Source organism: Glycine soja, chromosome 4 (genome assembly GCF_004193775.1).
Source record: "Glycine soja cultivar W05 chromosome 4, ASM419377v2, whole genome shotgun sequence".
Lineage (NCBI taxonomy): Eukaryota > Viridiplantae > Streptophyta > Magnoliopsida > Fabales > Fabaceae > Glycine > Glycine soja.
In genome coordinates this window covers 24435430-24448868 of record NC_041005.1, presented here as the reverse complement: position 1 = coordinate 24448868, position 13439 = coordinate 24435430, and the positions used below count along the sequence as shown (strand labels likewise).

General features: G+C 40.9%; 1 non-coding gene across 1 annotated transcript; it reads left to right on the top strand.

Moving 5' to 3' along the window:
• The first annotated feature begins 10606 nt into the window (after positions 1–10606).
• LOC114410937 lies at positions 10607–10713 on the top strand. The gene has a single exon (XR_003666329.1). It is a non-coding gene; the product is annotated as a small nucleolar RNA R71 (small nucleolar RNA).
• The last annotated feature ends 2726 nt before the right edge of the window (positions 10714–13439 follow it).

The window sequence follows — 13439 nt, the reverse complement described above, 5'->3', positions numbered from 1 at the left end:
GGTGATCAGATAACAAGCAGAGATTTAAAAGGTACTAGGTTGCCTCCTAGTAGCGCTTCTTTAACGTCTTGAGCTGCACGCTTGATGGCTTGTCGGTCAAGGACCTAGTACTTTGCTTACCTTTGGCTCTGGACTTGGTCACCTATTGCTCGGTCATGGGTCGTAAGCAATGCTCTAACCTTTTTGTGGATGAGCTGAGGTCAACTCTAGAGGTGATGGCGGTGCGTCTGTTGCCCGCTGCTGGCCATCCCTAGGCTGTTGTGGTGTTTCGCCCTGCACCTACCTGGAGACGCAGTACTTCTTGATGAAAGCTCGATTAGTAGGGGGCCTGATGCCCTTGCTGGAGGTGACAGGTACTCCGTAGAACTGACAGAGACCCATAATTAGAGCTTGACAACTCCAAGAACCTATTGGACTTCTTCGGGTCCACTGGGTGTCTTGCAGGCACGATCCCTGCAAACAATAGATGAAATCAGAAATCAGTTGAGCGATGTGCATACTTACCTATGATGACGTGACCTTGCCGGGGGGAACGGGCACCCTGTAGGACTACAGAGGCCCGTAACCAGAGCTGGAAACCCCAGGGCCCTGTTGGACTTCTCCGGGTCCACTGGGTGTCTTTGTGGGTGCGATTCCTGCAAACAATAGATGGTATCAGAAATCAGTTGAACCATCTGTATACTTACCTATGTCACGATGGCATGACCTCGCTGGGGGAACGGGCACCCTGTAGGACTGACAGAGGCCCGTAACTAGAGCTGGAAACCCCAGGGCTCTGTTGGACTTCTTCGAGCCCACTGGGCGACTTGTGGGCGCGATCCCTGCAAACAATAGATGACATCAGAAATCAATTGAACCATGTGCATACTTACCTATGTCATGATGGCACAGACCAACCGATACATCTGCAGGGGGAGATTGGCATTGTGGTCGCCGGGCAGAATGTTACTAAATAGCAACGTCATCCATATCCATGTAAAAGTGGTCATGTTGGTGCGCACCACACTCGTCTTTTTGCAGCGGCACGGGTGAAATCTTGCCCCGGTATGCATAGTAGATGCGTGATAGCCTCCCTCTCTGGATGTGCTCGCACAGTTGGTCGCCCTCTAATATCAGGGGGTGACCCAGGAACTGATAAAAGGAAACTACTGGCCCCTTAACCGGGAGCGCAAGTCTCGGTTAAGCATCTAAGGGCAAAGGACCTTATATTCTCTTAAGGTGTGGATATGGAGCACATTGAAAATGAGGACGTGTAGCCCTCTAAAGGCGAGAACATGCAGCCCTCTACAGGCGAGAACATATAGTCCTATAAAGGTGATAGGTACTAGTACCCAAGGGTCCACCTTTATGAGAAAGCAAGAGATCGACTCATCGAGAGGGCAGGTCATCCAAAAAGATTGGACACGAGATGTAGGAAATCTATGTAGTTAACATGATTTTTAGGGATGCAGACGCATGCAACCTTTGTTGTGAAATTTGGTAATGCTGACCGCACATGAAACAATGCAATGCAATGGAAAGTTGTACAATGTTCATGACATTCTTTCCCTATTTCGTGATTTTGATTTTGATTTAACCTTTTTGGAAAACACAGATTGACTGTCCTTTTGAAAAAGGTGATAATTCATGCAACCTTATCCTATCTTTTGCAAATCTCTCTGGGAACTCCCTCAGAGTGTATGTTCTGTTTGATTTAGTCACTTGTCCATTTTGGAGTGACGACAATGGAGCCGTTTGACGTTTAATCAATCTATTGAAATTCCAAGGCTTGTCTCCTTTTTTTTCTTGTTTAAAAACATCGACGGGTGAGAACTTTTGATCTGCCCCTATGTTCACTTGAGGCTCATGCACGATGCCCCTCATTGCCTCAGTGTAAGGCTTTGGGGTACCAATTGTTATCTTTCATCATGACCTTGTAGCTGGGAACCTATTGGGTGAGAACTTCTAATCTGCCCCTAGGTTCGCTTGAGGTTTTTGCATGGTGCCTTTCGTTGCCCCAGTGTAGGGCTTAGAGGTACCAATTGTTGTCTTATTTTCACAACCTCGTAGTGAGGAAGAATGAAAGAAGCAGTTGATTCTTGCAAAAAGAATTTTCCAAGGACGAGAAATAGTTGAAGGATTTTTCAGTTGATGGATTAAGTCAAATGACTCCTATGTAGAAGCAAGATGTTTTGATGTCTTGATGATGCTAAAGGATCAAGTGCTTCCAAGTTTTATTCAAGACAAGAATCCAAGAAAATCAAGATATATGATCAAGTTGATCTCTAGAATCTTTAGGAAGAAGTTTCCAAATTGAAAACAAACAAAAGGTTTGACCAAAGAATTCTATCATTTCAAATTGAGATTTGCTCTCTGGTAATTGATTACCAGTAGTCGAAAATGTTTTAATTCAAATTTTTAAAACCTGTAATCGATTACACAAGTCTTGTAATTGATTACCAGAGGGGATTTTCAGAATATAATTCCCAAGAGTCACATCTATTCAAATGGTTTATGAATGGCCATCAAAGGTCTATTTATATGTGACTTGGAAACACGAATTTAAAGAGAGTTGCCAAAAAGTTTTATCCACTCAAAAGATTAAGAGTTTTTTTTTTTAACTGAAATGTTTTATCCTCTAAAAAAGATTCCTTGGTCAACCACTTGCATATTCAATAAGGAATTTTGATTGATCTTCATTGTACAAGCTATCTCTTTTAAGAGAGATCTCTTATTCTCTTCTTCTTATTTCTGAAAAGGGATTAAGAGATCGTGGGTCTCTTGTTGTAGAGGATTCTTGAACACAAGGGAAGAGTTGTCCCTGTGTGATTCAGACTTTGTAAAAGGAGTTTTACAAAGAGAGTAGAAAATCTCAGGTGGGTTGCTTGAGGACTGGATGTAGGCACGGGAAGTGGCCGGACCAATATAAATCAAGTTTGCATTCCTCTCTTCCCTTAAACTTCTTTTATTTATTGTTATTTATCTTTTGCTTTAAAGAAGTTTATTTTGCATTGTCTTTTGAGTAATTCATGTTTAAGGGTGCATTGTTAATCCCAAAAGAGAGAGTGAAAGTTTAATTGGGGAATAGTCTTCGTATCTTAATTCAATCCCCTCTTTTTCTTAAGGTAACTGAGGCCATTTGTCCAACATCCTATTCTTGATAACTCACTTCTCTCTAAAAAGACAAACTTTTCGGAATGAGGTCATATGAACGTCTAGAAAACACAGTCAATCAAATGTTTTTTTTTTAACCCTTTTTTTTAATTTTTATTTTTATTTTTATTTTGAAATTTATTTGTTTTGAACTTTACTTGTTGTTTTACGGCAGCCCCACCAACGTGCAAGATGAGTAATCTCTGATTGAATGGTCACAGGTCGCTTGAGCAAATAGACCAATGGCTTGCACCCGATTCCGGTAAAAGTTGAAAATCCTGATGAGTCATTAGAGACATCTAACAACAGCTTTCAAAATTGCCCCATGTGTGGCATCTCTTGTCAATGTCGGGATTTACACGCGATTCACCTCAAATTTCAGCCAGCCCGCATCAATTAGACCTTGCACCTTATGCTTTAGGCCCCTACAATGCTCAATGGAATGTCCCGGGGCTTCTCCATGACAAGCACACGTTGCGTTTGAGTCGTATTCTCGGAGAAATGGAGGTTGATGAACCTTGGTTGGGGTTATGGCTACCATTGAATTATCAAATAGATATGGGAGCAAGTCAGCATAGGACACTGGAATTGGGGTGAATTCTAAGGCTTTCTCGCTGCAAAATTCATTTCTTGGTTGGTGTTTTGGTTTACGCTAAAGGTGGTGTTTGTCATTGGAAGTGTGGTAGGTAGGCTTTGTGGTTGATTTTAGGGATGGCCTTTGTGGATAACTGGGCGGTGGGTAAGGAGAAGGTTTGTTATTGGCTGAGTAATGACATTGTTGGGTTGGTGGGAAACTTGGCTGTATTGGAATGGCAGTCACAGCACGGGCTTCTCCTTCATCCTCACCCTCTTCATTTGCCCCAGTTTTCTCATTCGTCCAAGCAGGGTGACTAAATTTGCCTTTTTTCAGACCCACATCGATCCTTTCACTGGCAAAGACCAAATCCGCAAAGCTTTGAAGGTGCGTAGCCCACCATTTTCCATAGTAGAATACTGGTAATGTGTCTACTATCATTGTCATCGTTTTTTCGTCATCGAGGTGCCACTTGAGCTGCCAGGTTCTCTATGCCCCCTTTGAAAGATCCGTGCCCCCTTTTTTGCACATATTTTGTAGTTGCATCCTATCCGAAGCCATTATACCGACACTGCCTAACGAAGGCAACCATTAGGTCCTCCCAGGAATGGACTCGGGAAGGTTCCAAGTTAGTGTACCAGGTAACAACTACCCCAGTAAGACTTTCCTGGAAGGAATGTATCAACAATTCCTCATCTTTTGCGTATGCCCCCATCTTCAGACAATACATCTTTAGATGGTTCTTGGGGCAAGTAATCCCCTTGTACTTGTCAAAGTCCAGCACCTTGAACTTGAGAGGGGTGATGATATTGGGTATTGGGAACAACTCTTCTAGGTTAGCAAAGGAATAATCTTCACCTCCTTCAATGGCCCTAAGCCTTTCCTCTAGATGATCCAACTTTCCCATTTCTGCCATAGCATGAGGGTTTTTACTTGTCGTGGAATGCAAGAGGTGTAGTTGTAGGTGATACTGAGGGCCCTCCAAAGGGTTTTGTAGGGGTATACCACCAACTGCTTGCCCTTCAGTGGCATATCCGAGCCAAGGCTCGAAGTCGGCTAGATTGTGATGGGGAATTTCATGTGTCTCCCCCATGGTTTAAGAGACATGTGCATGATCAGTTTGGGGTTGCTGGCTCTCAATGGGTATAGGAGTGGAGTTATTGACATTCTTATTGGGAGTGTACGCCACATTGGGTGGCGTATAGTTGAGAGGCAAGCCATATGGCAGGAAGGCGTGCTCGTTTTGAATTTGCACATCATGGGGGCCGCCCATACTTCCCAAATCTTTGCCTACCATATCTAAGGTTGGATGATTCATTTGGTTGATGCCGGATGGGGACGTCGGGTTCACCTTAGCAACAACGCTGGTAGCGGCAATTGCAACCGCATTGGCTTCCATTATCTTCTTCACGCTCATCATGGCCTCCATCATTGCGGCCATTTGCTCTTTCATGGCCTCCATGTCGGCCTCCATCTACTCTTGTACCTCCTCCGCTTTACCCATTACTCTAGCTCTAGCACAGGTTCGGTGAGGGCACTGTAAAGCATGCTTTTTTTTTTCTTTTTTATAACAATGATTAGGTTCTCTTTTTCTTTTCAAGGAAAGAATGCAATGAGCAATGCAACCAATGAACAACATGGATGTATGCGAATGATGCACAATTGAAGTATTGCAAATTTTTACACAGGATATGGGGTTGAATCAATTTAGATTTTCAACATGGTCCATGACATCTCCGTCAAGGTGAAATTGGAAGTAACAGGGACATCGACAACCCTAAATGTGTTTGGCAGTAGACGAAGGAGCGATGTAACACGCTCCATCTTTTGCCCCAATTTTTGCAAGATGGTTACTTCCATGCTTCAACTTGACTCGATGAACCTTTTTGTAAAAGCACGAGCTTGGTTCAACCCCATAACCCAGGGAATGGCAATTTTGATCGCCAATACTTCAACAACATTTCATAGGGGTGAATGATTCGAGAATACGCATGCTACGCATGGAAAATGTAATTATGAGATTGAGATGCCCGAAGAGACATCCTTTCTTAATTAACCACGCATTAGGTACCATGCTCAATCATTTTGTTTTGTTGTTTGTGTTTTTTTTTTAATTTTAGAAATGGGTTTATGATCCCAACATGGTTGGCTCATGGTACCTAACACATGCAACTAAGAATGCATCATGAATTTTCATGCTTCCCTTTTTTTTGTTTTTGTTTTGTAGAGGAAAATACAAGGATCATGTATGAGCAAACATGTAGAACAAAAAGTATGTTGAACGCATATGCATGATGATGCAATGACTCATGCAAAATGGGAATGTGATAACGGACAAATGCAGGAACGATATGTTCATTATGATAGTGAAGAGATGTTTATGCGGTGCATGATATGAATGCATTTACGGACACGAGAGCCCGGAAAATTATCTCTCCTTATTGCGCATTTGGGGGGCGCAGTGCCCTATGTGTGCAGTTAAGAAGACGATATGGATCTTCCGGCTTCCCATGACAAAAGACGAGACCCACATACAACGCATGTGTGATGGTATGATGCAGATGCGCATGCATGAAACGGAAAGAAAACAACACAAAGGGGTAATTCACACATACGAGACTGCAGAGATCCAACTTTAATGCTACTTTTTGGGCATGATGGCGCCTCAATGTAGTATTAAAAAGGTTACGTATTACTCTAAAGAAACCAAACATCACTAGCAAAACTATAAACTAGTGCTATTTACCAAAAAATGCATGAGAACGAATGGCACAGAGCGTGTTTGCTCTTTGCCCCTATTTGGGAACCTATAGGACAATATCTAGGGGTCTCTAATAACTATTCCCCAACAATTCATAACTCACACAGCTGTTTTCTAGAGGTATCATCACTCAAGATAACAATATTATGGCGGTATGGAATACCAGCGACAACACATTATAAAGAGAGAAAGCTCTAGACGAGGTTTCACTATTATCAAGCAAGTCGGGGACCTAGCATGATAACAGATTCACCTCCACTCCTTAAATTCCCATGAACCCGGGTATAGGGCCCCTTTTTTACCCAAACCCGTGGGTGCTTAGAATGCAGTGTAAAGAATGCGAAATAGACAATAGTTATTTACATTTTACACAGTTCAACAAATGCACACACGAAGTTTCACAAATCCACAATTCCTTAAAATAGGCCTAACTCACAAAAAGGTTCCCAGTGGAGTCGCCAACTGTCGCAACGTGCCCTTTTGCGGGCGAGCGAGGGCGAGGCTCTCGGGTGCGCTTTCCAAAGGAGGAAAGATGCGCGGAGTCGCCACCAACATTTATTTGTGGAAAACGTCGGGAAAATCGAAGGAAACCGGTCAAAATGAAAATTCTAAGTTCGGGAGTTGTATTTACGTTTGAGGAAGGTATTAGCACCTCTCACGTTTGTCTCAAAGGACAACAGCCTATTTTTTAGAATTGTGGAAATTGTATTGCCTTAAATTTTATTTCTTTTTATTTTTTGAGGTCGACAAAAGCGGGGCTCTTGCTCCTACGTACCCTCCATCGAAGAGGAAATCAGACCTACGTAGTTCTTTCTTATGCGTGAATCAAGTGACTCTTTTTACTTGAAAGGTGATCATTTTAAGGCGTTGGACCTTAAAAATGATCCACTTTACTTGGTAAGAAACTGAAATGATAAACTTTCAAAACCCTATTTTTGTGGACGAGCTTGACTAGGCGAGTTGATTTTAGCCTTAGTTTCACTTTAGTTATTAGTCAATTCAATTAAGAATGAGAAATCCCAAAGAGAAAACGTCTGATTGATTTTTTGCTTTATTTTACTAAAAGGTATTTTTTTATTATTATATTATTATTTTACCTCTTTTTGATTTCCAATGTGGTTATGGCACGACCGAACGGTCGAAATTCTTTTTAACAGAAATTAACGGATGATACAATTCAAATGATCAGTGGAAATTTATTTTATTTTTAGATTAGGCGAGAAACAACTTAAATAAATGACTGAAGCACGTCAAAAGGGGGTATAGAAAGCGAATGAAAACGAGAATAAAAATACATGAAACAAAATGTGGATCACCACGGGTACATAGAATGGATTGAAAAGCTCGGTTTGAGGTACTTACCTGTTGAAGACTGAAGAAAACGAAGAACGAACGATGAATGTTGAAGAACGGTCGAGAATCTTCGCGTAATTACTCACGAAAACGTTACAGAAGTGTCTCGGCTTGGATTTTCTTCACGGAAATAATTTTCCTCAGCAATTTCGAGAGAATAAGAAGTGCCAAGAAGGTTGAACCCCTTCTCCCTTCACTCCTTCCCCTATTTATAACAAAATAGGGGAGGAGCTTGCCACACAGGTCGCCCAGGCGAGCAAGGTTGCTTCCTCCAAAAGCAACAACCTTCTGGAGGAAGAATCTGGAAGGCCCAAGTGGGCCTGATTGCTATTTGTACCCCTTTTTACTAAATGCACCCCCTTTACCTTTTTTGGTAATTCTTTTTCCGTAACGTTACGAAAATTTACGAATTTCGTAACAATACTTATTTTCCTTCCGCAAGGTTACGAGTCCTTGCGGATTATGTATTTACTCTTTTTTAGCTTTCAAAGAAGTTACGAAAACTCACGGATTGCGAAAAATACCTTCTTTCGATTTCCGTCACATTACGGAATTTTCACGGATCGCGTAAGCCTGCTTCCTTTTGATTTTTGGCACGTCTCGGGACTTCACATATTGTGCAACAAAGGGTGCCAAATATCTCGAAGCGGCCAATCAAAGGTTGTATATCATCAAATTATAATCCCCGGACGAAATTAGGGTATGACAACGGGTACATAGAATGAATTGAAAAGTTCGATTTCGGGTACTTACCGGTTGAAAACCGAAGAACAATGAAGAACGAACGATGAATGACGAAGAACGGTTGATAATCTTTGCGAAATTACCCACGGAAATGTTACGGAAGCGCCTCGGCTTGGATTTTCTTCACGGAAACAATTTTCCTCAGTAATTTCAAGTGACTACGAAGTGCCAAGATGGCTGAACCATTTCCTTCTTCACTCCTCCCTCTATTTATAGCAAAATAGGGGAGGAGCTTGCCACCCAGCTCGCCCAGGCGAGCCAGGTTGCTTCCTCCAGAAGCACCGCCTTCTGGAGGAAGAATCTGGAAGGCCCAAGTGGGCCTGGTTGCTATTTGCACCCCTTTTTTACTAAATACACCCCTTTTGCTTTTCTTTTTTTGGTGATTCTTTTTCCGTAACGTTACGAAACTTTACGAATTTCGTAACGTTACTTGTTTTCTTTCCGTAAGGTTATGGAACCTTACGATTCATATAATTACTCTTTTTAGCTTTCGGAATGGTACGGAAACTCACGGATTGCGCAACAACACTTCTTTTTAATTTCCGGCGCGTTACGGAATTTCACGGATTGCGTAACGATGCTTCCTTTTGATTTCCGGCATGTCTCGAAATTTCACGTATTGTGCAACAAAGGGTGCTAAGAACCTCGGAGCGATCAAACAAAGGTTACATGCCATGAAACAATGGTCCCCGGACGAAATTAGTGTATGACAACCTGGATCTTTACATTTTTCAAGGATTTGGGGAATAGATTTACCAATCAATGCGCAGACATTTCTGCCCATGCTAATTCTTTCACTTCCTTTAAGCTTCCGCTTATGAGTGCACAGCTCTTTCAAGAATTTAGCATATCTTGGAATTTGCTTTATTGCATCCAGTAGAGGTATGTTTACCTCTACTTTTCTAAATGTTTCCAAGATCTCCTTCTCTGCCTCGTCTATTTTTTTTTTTGGAAATTGCTCTTGGAGGGAATGGAAGAGGGATATGCTGCTTCTATAAATCAGAATTACTAGTGGAAGATTCACCTGCATAGTAATTGTTAGGCAACTTACTTTTTAAATTTTTGTCATCCTCATTTTCTGGAGTAGAGTGAAGTTGGGCAGGTTCATTTGTGGATAAGGAAGATGTTGCTGGTTGAGGTCCTTGACACTGCTTTCCCGACCTCAATGTAATGGCACTCACATTTTTGGGATTCTGGACAGATTGAGAAGGTAATCTGTCAGAATTTTGGGACTGTTGTTGATTTAATTGTGTAGCCAATTGTCCCATCTGATTAGTTAAGCTCTGAATGGAGGCTCTGGTCTCTTGTTGAAACTGCATGTTTTGCATAGTCATTTTCCTCACAAGTTCTTCAAGGCAAGGTTGCGGAGGAGCCTCAACTGTTTGCTATTTTTGGGGTTGTTGTTGTTGTTGTTGTTGTTGCTGCTGGATTGGTGGAGGAACGTATGGTCTGCTTGGGCCAGCAGCATTATGAAAATAAGGCTGTTGTTGTTGTTGCTGCTGTTGTGAAGGATTCGACCATCTAAGGTTGGGATGGTTCCTTCACCCGGGATTGTACCTTTTGCTGGAGAGGTCATAATTGTTCTGTGGTGGCTGATTTTGTTGCTGAGGTTGAGGAGGTCTATTGTAGATGTTTGCAGCATAAGCTTCAGGTGTTCAATTGCTTCAGATTGCTGCACAGAAGGGCAAAGGTCTGTGTGGTGGTCGGCAGAGGAGCATAAACCACAGAGTCTGGCGACAGGTGCAGATTTTTTATTCAAAGCCAGCTGGGTTACCAGGTTAACCAAGGCATCTAGCTTACCTTCAAGCTTCTTAGTTTCAGATGATGTAGATGAGTTTGTGGCTACCTCATGCACTTCTCTAATGACTATAGCATCATTTCTGGCGCTAAACTGTTGGGAGTTGGAAGCCATCTTCTCAATTAAATTTCTAGCTTTAGCAGGAATCATGTCTCCAAGGGCTCCACCACTGGCAACATCTATCATACTTCTCTCCATGTTACTGAGTCCTTCATAAAAATATTGGAGAAAAAGCTGCTCCGAAATCTGGTGGTGAGGGCAACTGGTGCATAGTTTCTTAAATCTCTCCAAGTATTCATATAGGCTCTCTCCACTGAGTTGCCTAATGCCTGAAATATCCTTTCTGATGGTCGTGGTCCTGGAAGCAGGGATTTTTTTTCTAAGAATACTCTCTTGAGGTCATGCCAACTCGTGATGGACCTTGGAGCAAGGTAATATAGCCAGTCCTTTGCCACTCCCTCTCAAGAATGAGGAAAAGCTTTCAGAAATATGTGATACTCCTAAACATCTAGGGGTTTCATGGTGGAGCAGAAAATATGGAATTCTTTTAGATGTTTGTGCGAGTCTTCACCTGCAAGGCCATGCAACTTTGGAAGCAAATGGATCAGTCCAGTTTTAAGAACATATGGGATATCCTCATCAGGGTATTGGATGCACAAGCTTTCGTAGGTGAAATCAGGTGCAGCCATTTCCCTTAGAGTCCTCTCATGGGGTGGAGGTTGTGCCATGTTCTCAGAGTGTTCAAAATCAGAATGTTCAAAATTATAATGCTCAAAATCAGGATGTTCAAAATCACCAATAACAGAATGCACAAACTCACCAGTAACAAAATGCTTAGGATGCTTAAAAGGTATAAAATGATTGATGTGCCATCATTTTCTTCTATTTCTTAAACCCTTTTTGCACCATTTTAATTGCTGATTAGTCTTAATTGTCAAATTAATTAGGCAGTTTTATTATTTGGGCTCATTTAGCTAATTTGATGTTTTTAATCTAATTTCAGGAATTAATGAAACATTGGGCTTAATCTGGATTTTGGTTATGGACTTGAAGAGGGCAAATAAAGCAGCGCTTACCTTAGTTAATTTCTAATTAGGAGATTGCAATTTCATTTTATGTGGTTGAGCGTTTATTTCATTTTGGGCCAGAATATTGTAATAGGGCCCAGTGACTTTGAGTGACTCTTTTTAAATAGCAGCCTTGGGATTTGTGCAAGGCTATTCTGTTAGACTATTATTCAGAGCATAGGGTTTATGGTTTTTACGTTTTTCTGTTCTAATGCTACTGTTCACGTAATGCAATTTTCCATTTTCTGCTTCTAATTACAATTTCGTTCTTGTTTCTTCTTCTGCCTTCATTTACGTTTCTGCTTCGTTTACATTTCTGCTTTTAGTTTCATTTACGTTTTCTATTTGAATCTATGCAAGGCTAAATATTATGGTGTTGTTTCCTTTTGAGGACGAAGCTCAACTTTCTTTGAGGTTTCGTTTATAATGTGGCTTCCTGGCAGTTTTCCCTTCACCAGTTAACCCAAATTCGTTAACATTAATCTGTGCACGCTTCGTGTTCGATTAATTGCCTCTGAGCCTAACTTGCGTTCATGCTTAATGGATGAAGGGCTAACTGGTGTATGTGTTGTCTAATCATGTATTGACAACCCTAAGTTGATTTTCGCTTAGTTAATTGAAATAGGGTTGGATTAAGTGGTTAACTGTTAGGGACGAATTCTCCATAACCCAGGACAAGAGAATGGCTTCTGAATCAGAGGAAACAACCCGCTTTTAATATTATTAGTTTCGTATTCCAGTTTACTTGTTCTGTTCTTTAAATCACAAAACAAACAAACCCCCCCCAATCGTTACTGTTACTGCAAGTATATTATGAACATTTGGTTTATCATTGCTCGTTGGGAAACGACCTAGGATCACTTCCTAGTTACTGCATTTTCATGTTTATTTGATTCGGGTACAACCTCGATCAAATTTGGCGCCGTTGCCGGGGAGCAATGTCCAAAGGTTCATAATAGCTAGTGTCGTGTTAGTGTTTAATTATTTTGTGTTTTATGTTTAATTGTTAATGTTGTGTTAGTGCTTGTGTTAGTGTTGTTTAGTGTCTTGTTATTTTGTTTAGTGTATGTTATGTTTTAGTTTTCCTATTAAGCGCTTCCCCTGTTTCAGTTTTGGGTGTTTTTCTATGAATAGTATTTTGCGACAGACTTAGCAACCACTGTTGTTTGCGGCAAAACAGAGTAGTAGTTGAAATCATGTAGCGACGGATTTTAGCGACCACCTATGCTGAATTATTTTGGATTTTTTTTTTGTTTTAGTAGCTAGGGTTGTTATTTTTGGCTGAATTTTTTTGTGGTAACTTCTTTTAATCTATATTTTGTGGGAAAAATAGCTAGAGCCTTTATTTTGGTCAGATTTGGAAGTTCCAAAAAAGTAGCAAATTTTGTTTTTGTCAAAACTTCAAACGACCATAACTTTTGCTCCGGTTATCAGAATCGCAATTATTAAGTATGTATTTGGGGTAGAAAAAAATTTCCTACGCCATGAAAGCCCGCCATAGGCCGGCTGAGGTCTCCATCATCCAAAAAAAAGTGATTCTGTCAAAAGTTTTTTTTTTTTGAAGTTTTATTCACTTATTTTTCTCAACCTACCATTTTTAGCTTCCATAGTTAGACTTTGAATTTTTGTTTGAAATTTTATGTGCTATCTTCTCATAATTTTATAAGGTTTCTCACAAAATTTCAAGTCATTTGGATATCATTTGAGGGTAGTTGTAGTTCAAACCTACACCGTTATTTACATGACAAGGCAACTAGTTGTGCATGCTGAATGTAGTGTATGACTAGAGGCAATCCATCTAACTTACAACCCTTTGATCCTGAGATAGATAGGACATTTCATAGATTAGTTAGACATCATTTTATACCTTTTGATCATCTTCAGCATTCCATTACTAGTGAATCTGTGCATTCTGTTATTGGTGATTTTGAACATCCTGATTTTGAGCATTATAATTTTGAGCATTCTGATTTTGAACATTCTGAGAACATGGCACAACCTCCACCCCGT